At 40.4% G+C, this 14917-nt stretch overlaps 1 long non-coding RNA gene across 1 annotated transcript; it reads right to left on the bottom strand.

The window, feature by feature from the left end:
• Positions 1 to 570: 570 nt before the first annotated feature.
• On the bottom strand, positions 571 to 13504 carry LOC116059291. The gene is made up of 3 exons (XR_004107281.2): positions 13187 to 13504; positions 5926 to 5933; positions 571 to 692 (listed from the first exon to the last, which is right to left on the bottom strand). It is a non-coding gene; the product is annotated as an uncharacterized LOC116059291 (long non-coding RNA).
• Between the last annotated feature and the right edge of the window lie 1413 nt (positions 13505 to 14917).

The raw sequence follows: 14917 nt of genomic DNA, 5'->3' as shown, positions 1-14917 counted from the left end.
AACAGCAGAAAAAACATGAATAATCCTGTCTAAAAATATGTTAAGGCTTATTTTACCAGTTCAAGGTACTGTATGTGCAGGGGTGTAGCTCAAAATTCTGGGCCCTGTAGAAAGGCATTTTCTATGGGCCCCTCCCTGCATCCAGCTATTCATTATTATTTACTATTACTATTCATTCTAGCATCTTTTTGGGCCCTCCTCACATGAGGGCCCTGGGTACTCTGTCCCCTTTTCCCCCCCAGTCCGACATCTCTGGGTATGTGTGCTGCAATAATCATGCTTTGTAGTTGCCATCTTTTTTCACAGCAGATGCCTTGAATCTGTTGATAGTTTGTCATAATTGCATGTCTCAATCTGTCTATTTATTCCCCCAAAACTCACAAGAAGTCATGATTTAAGGGTTTAAAAATATATATATATCTTGCAGGGGCATGCCCCCGGACCCCCCTAGCTTAACTGCTATCAACTTTTCATTAGGGGCTGAGCCCCCCCAAAGGTCAGATCCTAGAATCGCCCCTGGTTCAAACAGCTTTGAGAGCCATCCCCTGTTGGGCCAGACTTGATTAGAACAAAGCAAATGCATATCTCTGTAAAGTTGAATAGAATTGGCACTACCATGATAAACGACCTTTGTCTGTGACCTGGAGTGAAACTCAAATAAAGGTGTCAAAAATCAGAGGTGTGTCTTTATACTGGGAGAGTTTTCAATCAAGGAAACACCCACAATTCCAGAGGAATATGGCTTGCAACAATGGCTTACCATTGTTGCAGCCTCCGTAGGATGGCTGCCACTGTTGCCGCGAAAAAGCTAGGGCACTAAGCCCAAACGCCTAAGGCACTCGAAGCGCAAGATCAGCTAAATGACTTCATCTAGTGGAAAAATCCCAAAAGAGGTGGTTTTAACCTCGAAAATAGCCAATTGAAGATTTACACGCATGCTCTGAGGGTGATCATTGGAGAGCTTCCACAGGAGGAGGGTCTTCCTTGTAGAACGATATAAGGCGATGTAACCGTCAATTTCCACTGGATGCGGAACGTCTGCGGAACGTCTCCGGAACGTCTCCGGAACGTCGACGGAGTCATTAGGTTTCCATTAAAGTCAATGTGTGTATTTCCACTGACTGCAGAACGTCTGCGTCCCTACTCCGTCTCAGTTCCGTCAGTCCGCAGCCCTCTGGAGCAGATACGCAGAGCTTCTATTTTTGATGGACGACGGAGAGCTCCGCAGCAATTCAGCACAATTCAGATTGTGCGGGACAGGAAGTCGAGCACAGAAACAAAATAAAACATCCGGTTACTTTTCAAAATAAAATACACCCTGCTCACGGTAGGTCATATTTCCCTGCACTACACCTTGAAAACACAGCACAGAGTTGTTTCCCCTCTACTCCTCTGGATGGAAACAAACTATTGTTGGTTTTGTGGTTCTGTTTATAGAAACTACATCCTGTTATATCGCGCGAACATACATCAATTCGCGAGATCTCGTGGTCGGCTGGCCGCAGCCGTTACGCATCAAATCTGGACCTGGTGGGTATTGACGGACGGCGGAGCACGCAGCCGTTCCGCAGCGGAGCCGGTTTGCAGACGTTCTGCATCCTGTGGAAATCCACGGTTAGACAAAGGACTCGTTAGCAAGATATGTCCGGACCTTGCTCGGGCTTTCCTGTGTGTTGATTTACTTTCGTGCACATTAAAGCTCTTTTTCTCATCTGACTCCCACAACTTCTGTGTTCACTGTTTTACGACTTTTAATCTTGTTGTATTTTGAACAAAAAAGAAGAGCAATCGCGAAGTTACAGGAAGCGTTGGAGTCCGTGCCTTTATCTGGCCTTGAGCCGCAGACATTTAAAATTTACTTCTACAATTGGCGAGCCTTACCCAGGAGAGAAGAGATGACCTTGAGCCAGGGAGGATTCGCATTCTGAAAACATCAAAGGGCGCCCATAAATAATTCTAATTGAAGGTAAGCAGAAGTCAACTTATTCTGCAAATTTCTGAGTGACTCGGAATGCAGATCTCGCCCAGGCAGGAGGCATTAAATGTATTTTTCTCCAAAAGAACCTAGTGAGACGCTAACTGCAAAAATAATCAGAGGAACTGGCACAAAGTAAGTTATTTTTAGAACAAAAAGTGACTAACGAGAACACGGCTGACGGAGTCCGATGTGGAAAATTTATGTTTGTCTGTTTTGTATGTCTTTGGAAGTGTATGAGTGAAGAGCTGCATGAGTTTGGAAAGTGTGTTTAAAGGCTGAGTTTGCTAAAAATTAACAACTTGAAGGTGTAAGGAGTAAGGTCAAAGATTGTCAGAAGGTAAGAGAAGGGTAGAAGATGTGTGGGTAACAGTAAGTTGATTAAAGAAAGAGGTATTTTTTTCGGTTTCTGTGCCTCTGTTGAAGCACCGCAGATAAAGTCAAGGTCGCGGAGCTGCAGAAGGAGGCGCAGGCAGGAAAATTATCATCGAAAGAGTCAGAGGGTAAGAGAAGGTAACAGTAAGTTGATTAAAAGAAAGAGTCCTTAAAGAAAGTTTAAGGGATAAACTTTATTTCTGCCTAACGAAGGCACGAAAAAGCGCGGTCATTTAAGTTAAATGACAAAATAAGGAAAAAGAGGTAAAAAGATAAAAAAAAGAATAAATAAAAAGAGGTAGAACTCAGGGAAAGCAGACAATGGGACAAAGAAAAAGTTGGTCAGAAAAATAGGAGATCAAGAGAAAAAACTTCGGTGCCAGGGATAGATCGTTGTTGAAATAATTACAGACCAAAGGGGGGTGGTAAATGAAAAATCCTGGTAGAACCAGAAACCACCAGCAAAGGAAGAGTCAGAATTTACGATTGTCTGATACGAATGCCCATTAGAGCTAAAAAAAAAAAAACAATAAGCCAAAAGCGTCAAGGAGCGGATGACAGGCGCAAGGCAAAAGGCCAAAGAAAAATAATTTAAAAAACTCACAGCCATGGAAGCGCGCAGATGACAGGCGCGAGGTAAAAAGTTGAAGGCGAGTGTAAAATCAGAGTTCACAGCATACACACACACACACACTCAAACACACATATCCTACATACACCCATACATACACCCACACAACAACGCACACACATTTTCATCCCCACATACACACACGCATTCAAACACATATATCACACACACACCCACACTACCACACACGCACATACACACTCAAACAAGTGAAAAGTTGTGCGGTGATAAGAATACACAGCTGAGCAATTGTAAACTTTATTTAATCAGTAGATTTTTGGATTGAAAAACAAAAGCAAATAGAGCACTAATTGCGGGTAGTATAGCACAACCGTTTAGAGTCATAACACCTGTCAGGGCGAATTTATATAGTAAAACGAAACAAAGGCCTTAGGGCCCACGAGCGCATATTACTTACAGCCCAGGACTAGTGAAAACAAGGAAAAGGAAGGAAATCAGTAAAAAGGTTTGCATTAGTATACAGAGGAAAGGAAAAGAAAAAGGGATCAGGATAATCAGGATACAGGAAAAGTTGAGGCCTGGTATTATGAAAATAATTGAGTTATAAGGGAAAGGCAGGACATCTCAAAGTAGAAGTAAAAGCACCCAAAAGTTGCAAATATGGGAGTGACACAAGGGAAAATTTCAAATTTCAAACAAACAACAGCACAGCAGCCCCAGTGGAGTTAATAATAAAAAAGCAAATTTTAAGCTACATGAAAAATGGCATGAGAGGGTGCCAGGCAGCCATCAGTGGCCGGAGGCCTGGTACTTTTGATATGACATGCTGGGAAGAGGTGAAACCTAAGAATAAATGCCGAGAAACCATAAAGAATGAGTTAAAAAGAAGGTAAATAAAAAACCAAACCGTTTCGGTTAATGAGAGTGGAACATTAAGGCAGGTTTATGTAAGAATAAGATGAAAAGGATCAGGAAAGTGAACGTATGGAAAGAAAGAGAAACAAGAATGCTAAACTACTATGTCTTAAATAAAGTGATAAAAGAGAAGGAAGAACAAGCAGAGGGAAAAGTAAGTGCTAGATTGGATTATGCAGGTAGGGATGACGTCAGAATGAGAGGAATTATAAAGAATGTCCCCAAATAGGGGGAAAATAACTATGACAATGGCGGACGGCAAAAGAGCCATAGCAAACATCAAATGAGCCCCACACCCAGTAATGATAACAGGAACAGGTTGTAATCGAGTCAATAGCATAATTACATACACTATGTTTGTGTTATGTATGGAGCATACAAAAAATAGAAATAGAAAAGGAACAGTTAAAAACTCATTAGCTTGGTGGTAATGAGCAATTAGATGTTTCAACTTTTGTGAAAAATGAAGAGACTAGGGCTGAGAAGGGAACCAGTCACCATGTACGGTTACCAAGTGTCTGTGGAAGAAGAAAAAAGGAAAATAAGCTGCAAAGAGCTATTTTTTAAATATAGACTGTAACCTACACGGAGATGAGACAAATTGTATGATGAAAAATAGCCTGCTCAAAGTGCACGAATAAAATTACATGTTGATACATTTTATAGTTGTCGTCAGGGTTTTTTGAAGCAGGAAGAAGAGGGCAATACATACAAAATATAAGTAAAATCAAAGAAACATAGTTTATAGAGGAAAGGTATAGTAAAGCTTTGACTGTAGGTGGTCGAGCCAGCTGATAGTTGAGTTAAAAATATTGTAAAACAGACCATAGTTGTGGTATGTTGTTAGAGTGGCAGAGTGATTTGTGGAGCTATGTGGACAGAGGTTAAGGGAATATTATTATCACTGCATAAGTAAAGTAACTTTCATATGGTTAAGTACAAAAACAATTAGAGCTGAATTAACTAAAACATGGGGAAATTTAGTTTAACAATTTAGTCACTAAATGGGTACTAAAATGCTTTGATTGTGATTTGTGGCAATTATCATAAGGAGTTATGGATTACAGTTTGAAAGTTAAGGTGGGTTGTTTAAAGTCAAGACATACAAACTGTAGTCATAAGATAATTGACACCTGAAGCAATATGTTAGTTGACAGGTTGTGAAATTCCTTTAGTCACAGGCGGCCATAGGTCATAATTAACACAGAGAAGTCTAGGGAGACACACACACACACACACACACGCACACAGACACATATACAGTGCATACACAGCACTCTGGGTTAAGAGTAAACCATACATTTTAGCACAAACACAGCGCAGCTAACTAGAAATCAGTCCAATTTTTCCGCACCCATAAAGAACAGGATCGACTCACAGATACAAGTAGAATACACCCAATATTCTAACATCAACACACTATCATACACACTGGAGAGGAAGGCCGAGCAGGTGAAAATGACAGTACCAAAAGTGACAGCAGAGGAAAATGCTGTGCTAACAGAATCCAGTGAAAGCTAATATTATTTGGAAAATCTCAAAAAAGTGGGTACCGCAAACAAAAAGTTTCCCGATCTGTGGCCCACAGGAGGGACTTTTGATTTGGATAAGTGTTGGGGATTTACAGACACTACGAGCAGATTAAACAAGAACAAGAGCAAAAAAAAAAAAAAAAAAGAAGTCTGCAAACACACAAGCTTCCAGGACACGGGACCAGAAGGTTAAAGAACTGCTCTAAGATGCAGAAAGAAGCAGTTAGCATGAGTGAGTTCAACCACTACCGAGCATCATTGTGGCTGGCATTAAGGACTACATCTCCAACCCAAATAAATCCTGCCATGCTCAGAAGACAGCCAATTGGGGACAGTTTACAAAAGTCCACAGGAAATGGAGGCAGGAGTTTGGCAACGACCCAGAGGATGACCCTCTGTAAAGAACTATGTTCAGACAGACTGGTAAAGCAACTCCCAGGTCAAGCATCCAAATGCAGCTGACATCAAGGGACTGGGGAATATGACTGCAGAAACTTCTGTCTGGTTATGAGGCAAAGCTGGCAGTTATGAGACACTCAGAGACCTGTCTGCCAAAGAAGCAGAGGAGGAGGCTCCGGACTGCAGCATCAAGCTATGCAAACGACCAAAAGGGAAACTCCCTCAAAGACACTGGAAATATCAAGAGAACAAGGGGGAACCTTAAGCTGATGAGAATCTAAAGGCAGACAGGGAAAACATCATCTGGCTCAGAGGACAGGAGCCAGAGGGTCGAGACAAAATCTGCACCTGTGGGCATGATAAAAAACAGCAGCTATGCCTAAGTGTTAAAATCCACACATTTTGCTGGAGAAGGAGGCCCCTGAAAATTATATATTGTCAAAAGAAGCATGCTCTACCTTTTTTCCAGTGTGTTTGAGTTAAGATTAAGGGTTTATAAATATAACCTACTAAAAATTAGAGTAAGAAGAATGTATTGGTCCCCCCAGGGAAATTGATGAGGTGTAGTTATTCACAGTCAATTTAAATTGGATTGCACAAATACTACTAGATTATATGAAGTAGAGTGAGAATGTAAAAAGCTGCAGTGAACGTTTTAAATCTACTGTCCCATCTGAAAGTCTCCCACCGATTGTTTCATGCCATAACTATGGAGAAATTATTGACTAAGTAAAATTAAATTGGTATAACTATCTTATTATTGAAGAAGCTGCTACAGGAAGTCAAGTAACAGGAAGTTTGGTCAGAACACAACGTAGGATGCGTTAAATCAGCCCAGCCTGTGCGAATAACATTGAAAAAGGGAGCTGCCTTTGGGCCTCCCCTGATCTACTCGTTGAAATTTTGCCATTTCAGTTTTGGATTTATAAAAGGTTTTCAAATAAAATAGTCATTGTTTAAATCTTAATATAAAAACACCATTAATAACTACTATAAAAGACTAATAATAATACAATTTTGAACTATATTTCTCTTTTCAAATACTTACACAAACTTATATTGTAAAAGATCATTGTCATACGTGTGTTTAATGCTCACAGTTAGTTATTACTATTCATCCTATGTTGCCGAAGTGTAAACAATAATAGCTTTTAAAACTAGAGGTCGACCGATTAATCGGCCAATTTTTGGCAATTTTTTACATAATCGGCATCGGCCAATATCAAGCCGATTAATAAGCAGGCGCATCTGTGGGCAGCCTAGTGTTAAAAACATGAATACCTAGGCGACATTTTTTACAGCGCGCCCAGACCAGCTGCCTCCAGCCCCTCCCCTTGTGAATTCTTGCGCAGTGTGTCTCGCACAGTCACTTCAGGCTCAGACGCTACCGTTAGCAGTAGCATGTTGCTGGTGTTCTTGCCTTGGGATTAACTGTACTAATAAAACCGTACAAAACACCGCGGCCACACCGCTGTGGAAGCTCCCCGAATGTCATTTATCAGAGTCTGGTTGTTACCCCTGTCCGTGGCAGTCTCATCCACTCCTATAACGGAGCTAACCGCTAACGGAGCTAATCGTTGCTAACAGAGCCTTCAGTTCTCCGTGCCTGTATCCATTAACTGCATCAATGGACTCGAGCACGAATAAAACCCTTAATTTTATTAAATTGGCTGGACGAGTTTTAAATTACAACTAAGAGTTGTTTGAATGACAGAAATCTGGAAATCAACAGGACATGTAGGCTGACAGTAGGGTCCCCAAAACACAGATAAAACACTTAAACTAATGAACAATGATCTAACAAACAAGGTGAACAAGAACTGACTTTAGATAGCCCTAGTCTTATGTGATTCAACAGGAGTTAGGAGGAAATAGTGTTGAGATTAATAATAACGTCACTTTCTGTGAAGTTTGCAGATTTGTATTCTCAGAAGTTTAATAAATGCTGCTAAGTGCACTAAACTTTATTTTTTCATTGAAAGGTTTATTTGACAAATTTTATTTTCTTCTTACCTGTTTCGTTTATTTAATATATTTTTCATACGTTATTTATACAATATACAGTATGTTTTTACATTATACATTTTTAATTGAAGTATAGGCTACAAGTGTAGATTGGTGAAGTGTTCAATAAATGTTTTTGTTGAGAAATTCTGTGTATATTAGTGTTACATTTTATCTTTCAAATAGAGGTTTAAAAACAAGCACATATCGGCCAAATATCGGCCAAAATAAATCGGCAGCATTAATTGGCAATCGGCTGACCCTGATTTCTAAAGATCGGCATCGGCCAGAGAAAAACCATATCGGTTGACCTCTATTTAAAACATTAACTGTGAATTTCAACTGGCACAATTAATCCAAGATGGATATTTAGTAGTTACCATTTGAACGTTTTAAGTTGTTTTTATATGAAGGCTGTAGATTATGCAGCAGTAACAGCAGTGGTAGTAGAATGAAAAAGGCAGTAACACCTTATAAACATTTAATTGATTAAACGCTAAGGATAGGAAATGTGCTAAAATAGTGAAATATGCCTGTGACAGGTGTCCAAAGTGATGTCAGACTAAAATTCTTTCTACTGCCAATCTCTCTTTTACATTTTGCTGTCAGAAATGCGCATTGATTGGATCACTGCGCAATGGGGGGAGTGATAAGACGGCTGCAGGCGGTATAGTGGTCACCTCCACAGTAGATAGGATGCTGCAGGAGTGCGATGTTTGTGCAGAAAAGTTAGAATTTTTTGCGATTTATTCCACCACCGGACGGACCATTCCGACATCTGATGATAGAGAACCAGTGACCTAACAGAATCAGGTATGCTCTGAGTGCCGGCTTTACCTCTAGCACTAATGTCTATGTTAACATGTACTAACATGTACTAACACGCACTTAACCCCGCATGAAATGCTCACGGGACACCCCATGCCTGTCCCCTTTTCTCAGAGGTCCGGTTGAAGGACTTCCACTCGAACAGCTGGAAAATGAATAGTCCAGTAACCTAACCCACATGTGTCAAATCCACAAAAGTGTGTTTCAACAGGTGAAAAGTAACCGTTCAACCGAGGAAATCTATGTGAACATGGAACTAGAACCCACTAACGAGACAAAAAGACAACTGATAGGCTGTAACACAAGTATATGACGAGTGGCAAGTGGAAACTTCCTTTTGACTCAGCAGGCTAACACCCTCCCATGCTAACAGACCTAGTGCATGACTAACCCACAAAATAAAACTTTAAAAGAAATTTTACATTTGAGTGTTGACTAATTCTGATTTCTTATTAATAGACAAATATGGCAGAAAACATCAATTGGAGCTCTAGTTATGGGAAATGCTCCACAGATAGTAGTGCACCACATCCTCCCAGCCCCAGCTCCAGCAGGACCAGACCTACAACACCCAACCATAGCCGAACCAGCTCCAAAGCCGAGACCGAGAGACGGACCAAGAGGGATGACCAGACCTGAGGACCAAGCAGATGGGGATGTCGAATCATCAGAAACTACGGTGGATAATGATGACAGCACCATGGCTGAGACGCAGGGGAACATGTCCACAGCCCCACAAGCTACCAACATTACCAGTGTCTGAATGGGACAGACCAGTGATATCCATGCCAGCAGAAAATTTCAGGAGGATGATGAAAGAACTACCACTCGTGAACGCCCATTATTTTCGCACCCTGAGAAGAAAACAGCAAGTACAGAGCTACAAACGCAATCAAATCGAGCAACGTAAAAACCTGAGGAGTATGGTGAAGGATCATGACCAGTGCCTGGAGATCATTAGGGCACAGGATGTGGAGATAAAGAAAGCCCATAGTGCCATAGAGTATGCAGAGGCACAAGCAACATCCTTAGCCACAACAATGGCACAGATTCCGATAGAAGCACTGGACAATCTGTCAATATGCACTGGCCTCAGAGAATGTGTTATTGTTGTTTATGCTTGTTTAAATATGTTAGCACCAAAAACAGTTTTTTGCAATATTAACTAAATATAATGTTTTGTATACTCATTGGGAAGGTTATGTATGATACAGCCTCCTTTACCCTGATTGTCCAACAAAGAAAGGTTAAGAGGCGGGTGTTATGCAATGAGTTAACATCTGTTGATAAGTTTCCCTATTCCTCGATAATCATCACGTAACGATTACTGTGGCTTGGAAAACACCAACATGTATGTTGCAGTAATAAGCAGGTTAACGGACGACAGATTTTAACTATGGAAGTGTGACTCTATAGTCACAAAGGAGGGAATGTTGTGGGAAAATGTGATAAAATCTGTTTTAATTGAGTTATGGGAAATATACAGTGTACAACAAATATGATACTAGATAAAAGATGATATGTATTTTAGTTTGTGTAAGGAAGAGACCTTCTCCCTCCTTGGATCACCTTCAGTTGTCGCTGTGCAGCTGCAAATGGCCACAGATGGCTTACCATTGTTGCAGCCTCCATAGGATGGCTGCCGCTGTTGCCACGAAAAAGCTAGGGCACTAAGCCCAAACGCTTAAGGTACTTGAAGTGCATGGTGGCTCTAGGGTTAGCACTTCTGCCTCCCAGCAAGAAGGTTCTGGGTTCGAATCTAGAATGTATGTATTGTAGGATTTCAGTCTAAAATGTGACTGATTTGACCAGTCTGGCCCTAAAAAGGCCAGACTTCATCTGACTCCAATTCTTTGGTCACCATTTTGTGTTCGTTTACTGGTAGATCAGAGAAATAAAACTCAGGAATCAAATCAAGACCAGGATTCGTCCAGTTAAAGTTAATAACAAGTTTAGTGAATGATATTGCAGAATACAAGTACATGTACATGGATCTGATACAAGACAAAGTCTATCTCCTAACGGACCGACAGCGTTTCCCCTAGCATCATGTGCTGCTAAGTTAAAATACTGTCTATTTATCCATTTCTGTCCCATCCCTGGTGGTGCCCTCATCAGTTTGGATCCGGTCCAGATCTCTTGGCTCCAGCCGGCTCCTGACTAATTTGTAACACTGTATAAAAACATGACCTTGACTTCCAATTCTCAGCTCAGAAGAAGCAAGCCGCTATTGTTGGATTTTGAACACCTGTGTTTTAATCTTCAGCAAACTTTAAGGAGTTTTCATGAGAGCCAGGTCATTTCCATACAGTGTCACAAATCCTGCGCTTGCATAGTGCTGACCATTGTTTGCCTCGTTCCCTCCCCTGATCAGAGAGTTTCTTTCTCACCCTTCCTTTATAATATCTAATCACTGTAAAACCAGATGGCCTCTCATAACCCAGGGAAACAGAGGCACTGAGGTCAGCCCCATGAACTCTAAAACCTTTTCTTAACACTTTCACAAAATACATCCTAACAGTATGTATGTATGTATGTATGTATGTATATATATATATACTAGGGCTGTCAATCGATTAAAAAAATTAATCTAATTAATTACAGACTGTGATTAATTAATCGAAATTAATCGCATACATAATTAACAGTGCCTGAACCGATACTTTTTAAGAAAGTAAAAAAAGAAAAGAAAACAAAGGGTACTAAACAACAGTCGGTGACATTAAAGAACGGCTTGTTTATTGCTAAGGCCATATGGTGAAAATGAAATTATTTAATAATAATGTATAACAATAACTTATTTCACTAGTAAATTGCTGTTGAACGACAAAAACAACCACCAAGGACATTTACAATAACTTCAAATGCACCACTAAGCTGTAGTTTACATGTTTCATTGAACGCACCGTCTGTGTTGTTTTTCCGACGGCAGCTGCAGATTGTTACATCCCGCTGTTGAGTCACAGTCCTCTACAGTAAAACACAGTCAAACTTTACACCGTTCAGCGTTAGCTGTCAGCATTGTAACTGTGTTTAATCCAGCTACTAGCTAGCGGTAGGCTAACGTTAGCTGCTGTCGAGTATAGTGTTAACTAGCTAGCGGTAGGCTAACGTTAGCTGCTGTCGAGTATAGTGTTAACTAGCGTCACATGCAGCGGTGTTTGTGTTGCCTGTATCGTCTTCAGAGCATCGGAGAGAAGTGCAGACATATCAGTGGCTCCAGATTTTGGTAGCCAGGGTTGGCAGGAAGAAGATTTTTATATGTAAATGTTCCAATCAATGATCCAGGCAGCACATTCTCGTCTCCCTCCTTCATTTTACAGTCCAATGGTGGCTAGAACGGCTCCGGGTCAAACGTTAATATGGAATGGATTAATCTGCGTTATTTTTTTTAACGCGTTATTTTTTTCTCAGATTAATTAATCGAAATTAACGCGTTATTTTGACAGCCCTAATATATATATATATATACATATATATACATATATACACATATATATATACACATATATATATATATATGTGTGTGTATATATAGTAGGACTACTGTGTTTTTGTTTTCTCTTTTATTTGATTATTTCTTAGTTGATTACAAAATGTTTTGTATGTGATTGTCAGTGATATGACGGAGGGAGGGGGGTAGAGGAAGAGAGCAGGATGGAGAGAGAGTGGACAAAGAGAGGGACCTGGAAGAACCAGGTGAGAAAGTGGACATATTGTATGGGCAAAAACATTTAAAACACTTAAAATATTCCATTCACATTATATTTACATATGCATTTCATGGACTAGGCTCTTAAGAAAAAGAGATGTTGGATTTTCCCCATCTGGTTCTGAGGCATTATTATATTAGATTATTCATCATTTAGCTGTATAACCATATCAGTTTCTATCAATGATGTAAATGAAAAAGTTAAAATTAACAGCAGAAAAAACATGAATAATCCTGTCTAAAAATATGTTAAGGCTTATTTTACCAGTTCAAGGTACTGTATGTGCAGGGGTGTAGCTCAAAATTCTGGGCCCTGTAGAAAGGCATTTTCTATGGGCCCCTCCCTGCATCCAGCTATTCATTATTATTTACTATTACTATTCATTCTAGCATCTTTTTGGGCCCTCCTCACATGAGGGCCCTGGGTACTCGGTCCCCTTTCCCCCCCCAGTCCGACATCTCTGGGTATGTGTGCTGCAATAATCATGCTTTGTAGTTGCCATCTTTTTTCACAGCAGATGCCTTGAATCTGTTGATAGTTTGTCATAATTGCATGTCTCAATCTGTCTATTTATTCCCCCAAAACTCACAAGAAGTCATGATTTAAGGGTTTAAAAAATATATATATCTTGCAGGGGCATGCCCCCGGACCCCCCTAGCTTAACTGCTAGCAACTTTTCATTAGGGGCTGAGCCCCCCCAAAGGTCAGATCCTAGAATCGCCCCTGGTTCAAACAGCTTTGAGAGCCATCCCCTGTTGGGCCAGACTTGATTAGAACAGGTGTTACAGTTGATAAGATGTCAAAAATCAGAGGTGTGTCTTTATACTGGGAGAGTTTTCAATCAAGGAAACACCCACAATTCCACAGGAATATAATTCTGAAACAGAGGTGATTTCGGGGCTGCAAACTGTGACCCCACAAGGGAAACAGGTTCTGCAGACCGCTGTTTACAGTGTATTGTTTTGTCATGTCACAAGACTGTTTTTATGTGACTCCCATAAGGAGAAGCATGATTCAGTCCGCTGTCAGCTGCAGTGCAACATTTGGTTTTTGTCTTGTCATTTTCATCATATTGTTTATTAAACCTTTTGCTTAATCTTTCAATTGGACCAAGCCTCTCCTTCCTCCTCAGAAATCAAACGATCACGTCATTTAGAATTTCTTAACAGTACTAAATGTACAGTGTAGGTTTCCGTTTGTCTCTGAATAAATGCTCCAGAAAGAAAGTTCCCGTGTCTTGCTTCTCAACATCACAACAAAACAAAAAGAGCTGCGGCAAAAACATGAACCATTGTCCGGACCTTGGTTCGGACTTTAATGTGTGAAAACGCCCTAAATGTGGAAATACGTTGTAGAAATTTGCCATGAACGGGTTAAATTCTCATCCACCAATGCCAAGCCGTGAGGCCCGATTCAAATGTGTCCCTAGCAACAATCACCTAGTATAATGATTTACCCTTGACCCAAGGAAGAATAGTCTTCACTACAGCTGACTAATGGGGATCCTTAAACAATAAACCTTGTTGAACTAACAACTCATAGACATTTGAAACATGACAAGGGATCCTAAATAGGTACTATTTTGTAAGGCAACGAAAGAAAAAAAGAGAAAAACTGCAGCTGTCCTTCCTTTCTTGGATTAAGAAATACAATATTCCCATCTGAAATGTAGTAGAGTTAAACTATAAGTAACATTAAAGTGCCCATATTATGAAAAAATCACTTTTTCTGGGATTTGGGGTGTTATTTTGTGTCTCTGGTGCTTCCACACGCATACAAACTTTGAAAAAAAAATCCATCCATGCTGTTTTGAGTGAGATACGGTTTCTGAATGTGTCCTGCCTTCAGTCTCTGGGTGAGCTGTTCAAAATCTGCACGGCTTTCTACGTCACTAGCCGAAACGAGCTGGCTAACCACAACCGTTATCGTTCTCAATGGCAAAGCACTGCTACAACACACGCAAGTTCACCATAATCTACAAAAGATGTGCGCCCTCGTTTAGAAGAAGTCTCCTGGCTAATCCTGCCTTGTAACTGACCGAAGTTGGAGAAACAGCCTTTCTTTTACTGTCTATGGAGCTAGCTGACATGATCTATGATCTGAGCTACTGCGCATGTGCGAGTGCAAACAAAGGTACAGAAGAAAAGATGTCACACTCTGTAGCTAAAACAGATACCTGAACACAAGGTGAAAGAGGAGCTGCAGCAGTGAGAGAGCTGTGCAGTGCAACAAAATATGGTGTTTTTTGAAAATTAAACCATGTAAACCTATTCTGGTACAACCTTAAAATACAATTATTTTAATCCTTTTCAGGTCTTGCTTGAACTCGGTTGTGGCCACTCAAAGCAACTCTCTCACTCATTTGTCACTAAAGGGGCTTTCAAACAATTGGATTCAGCAGTGAAAGGGTTAACGAGGAAGGTGATCTGTGGCCGCTGTTTTTCCTCAGGTTGCAGAATCTGTCCTCAAAACTCTGCTGCATTATTTTCCATTTTAAAATAATTGGCAAATGTATTGGCAGTATTGGCAGATGCATTCAAATGTGTTTTTTTTTTACTTATCTGAAATACTGTATGTTTCAGAA

This window comes from Sander lucioperca, chromosome 21, assembly GCF_008315115.2.
Source record: "Sander lucioperca isolate FBNREF2018 chromosome 21, SLUC_FBN_1.2, whole genome shotgun sequence".
Classification (NCBI taxonomy): Eukaryota; Metazoa; Chordata; class Actinopteri; order Perciformes; family Percidae; genus Sander; species Sander lucioperca.
The sequence above is the reverse complement of the archived record's forward strand: the minus strand, read 5'-3'. Positions and strand labels throughout refer to the sequence as shown.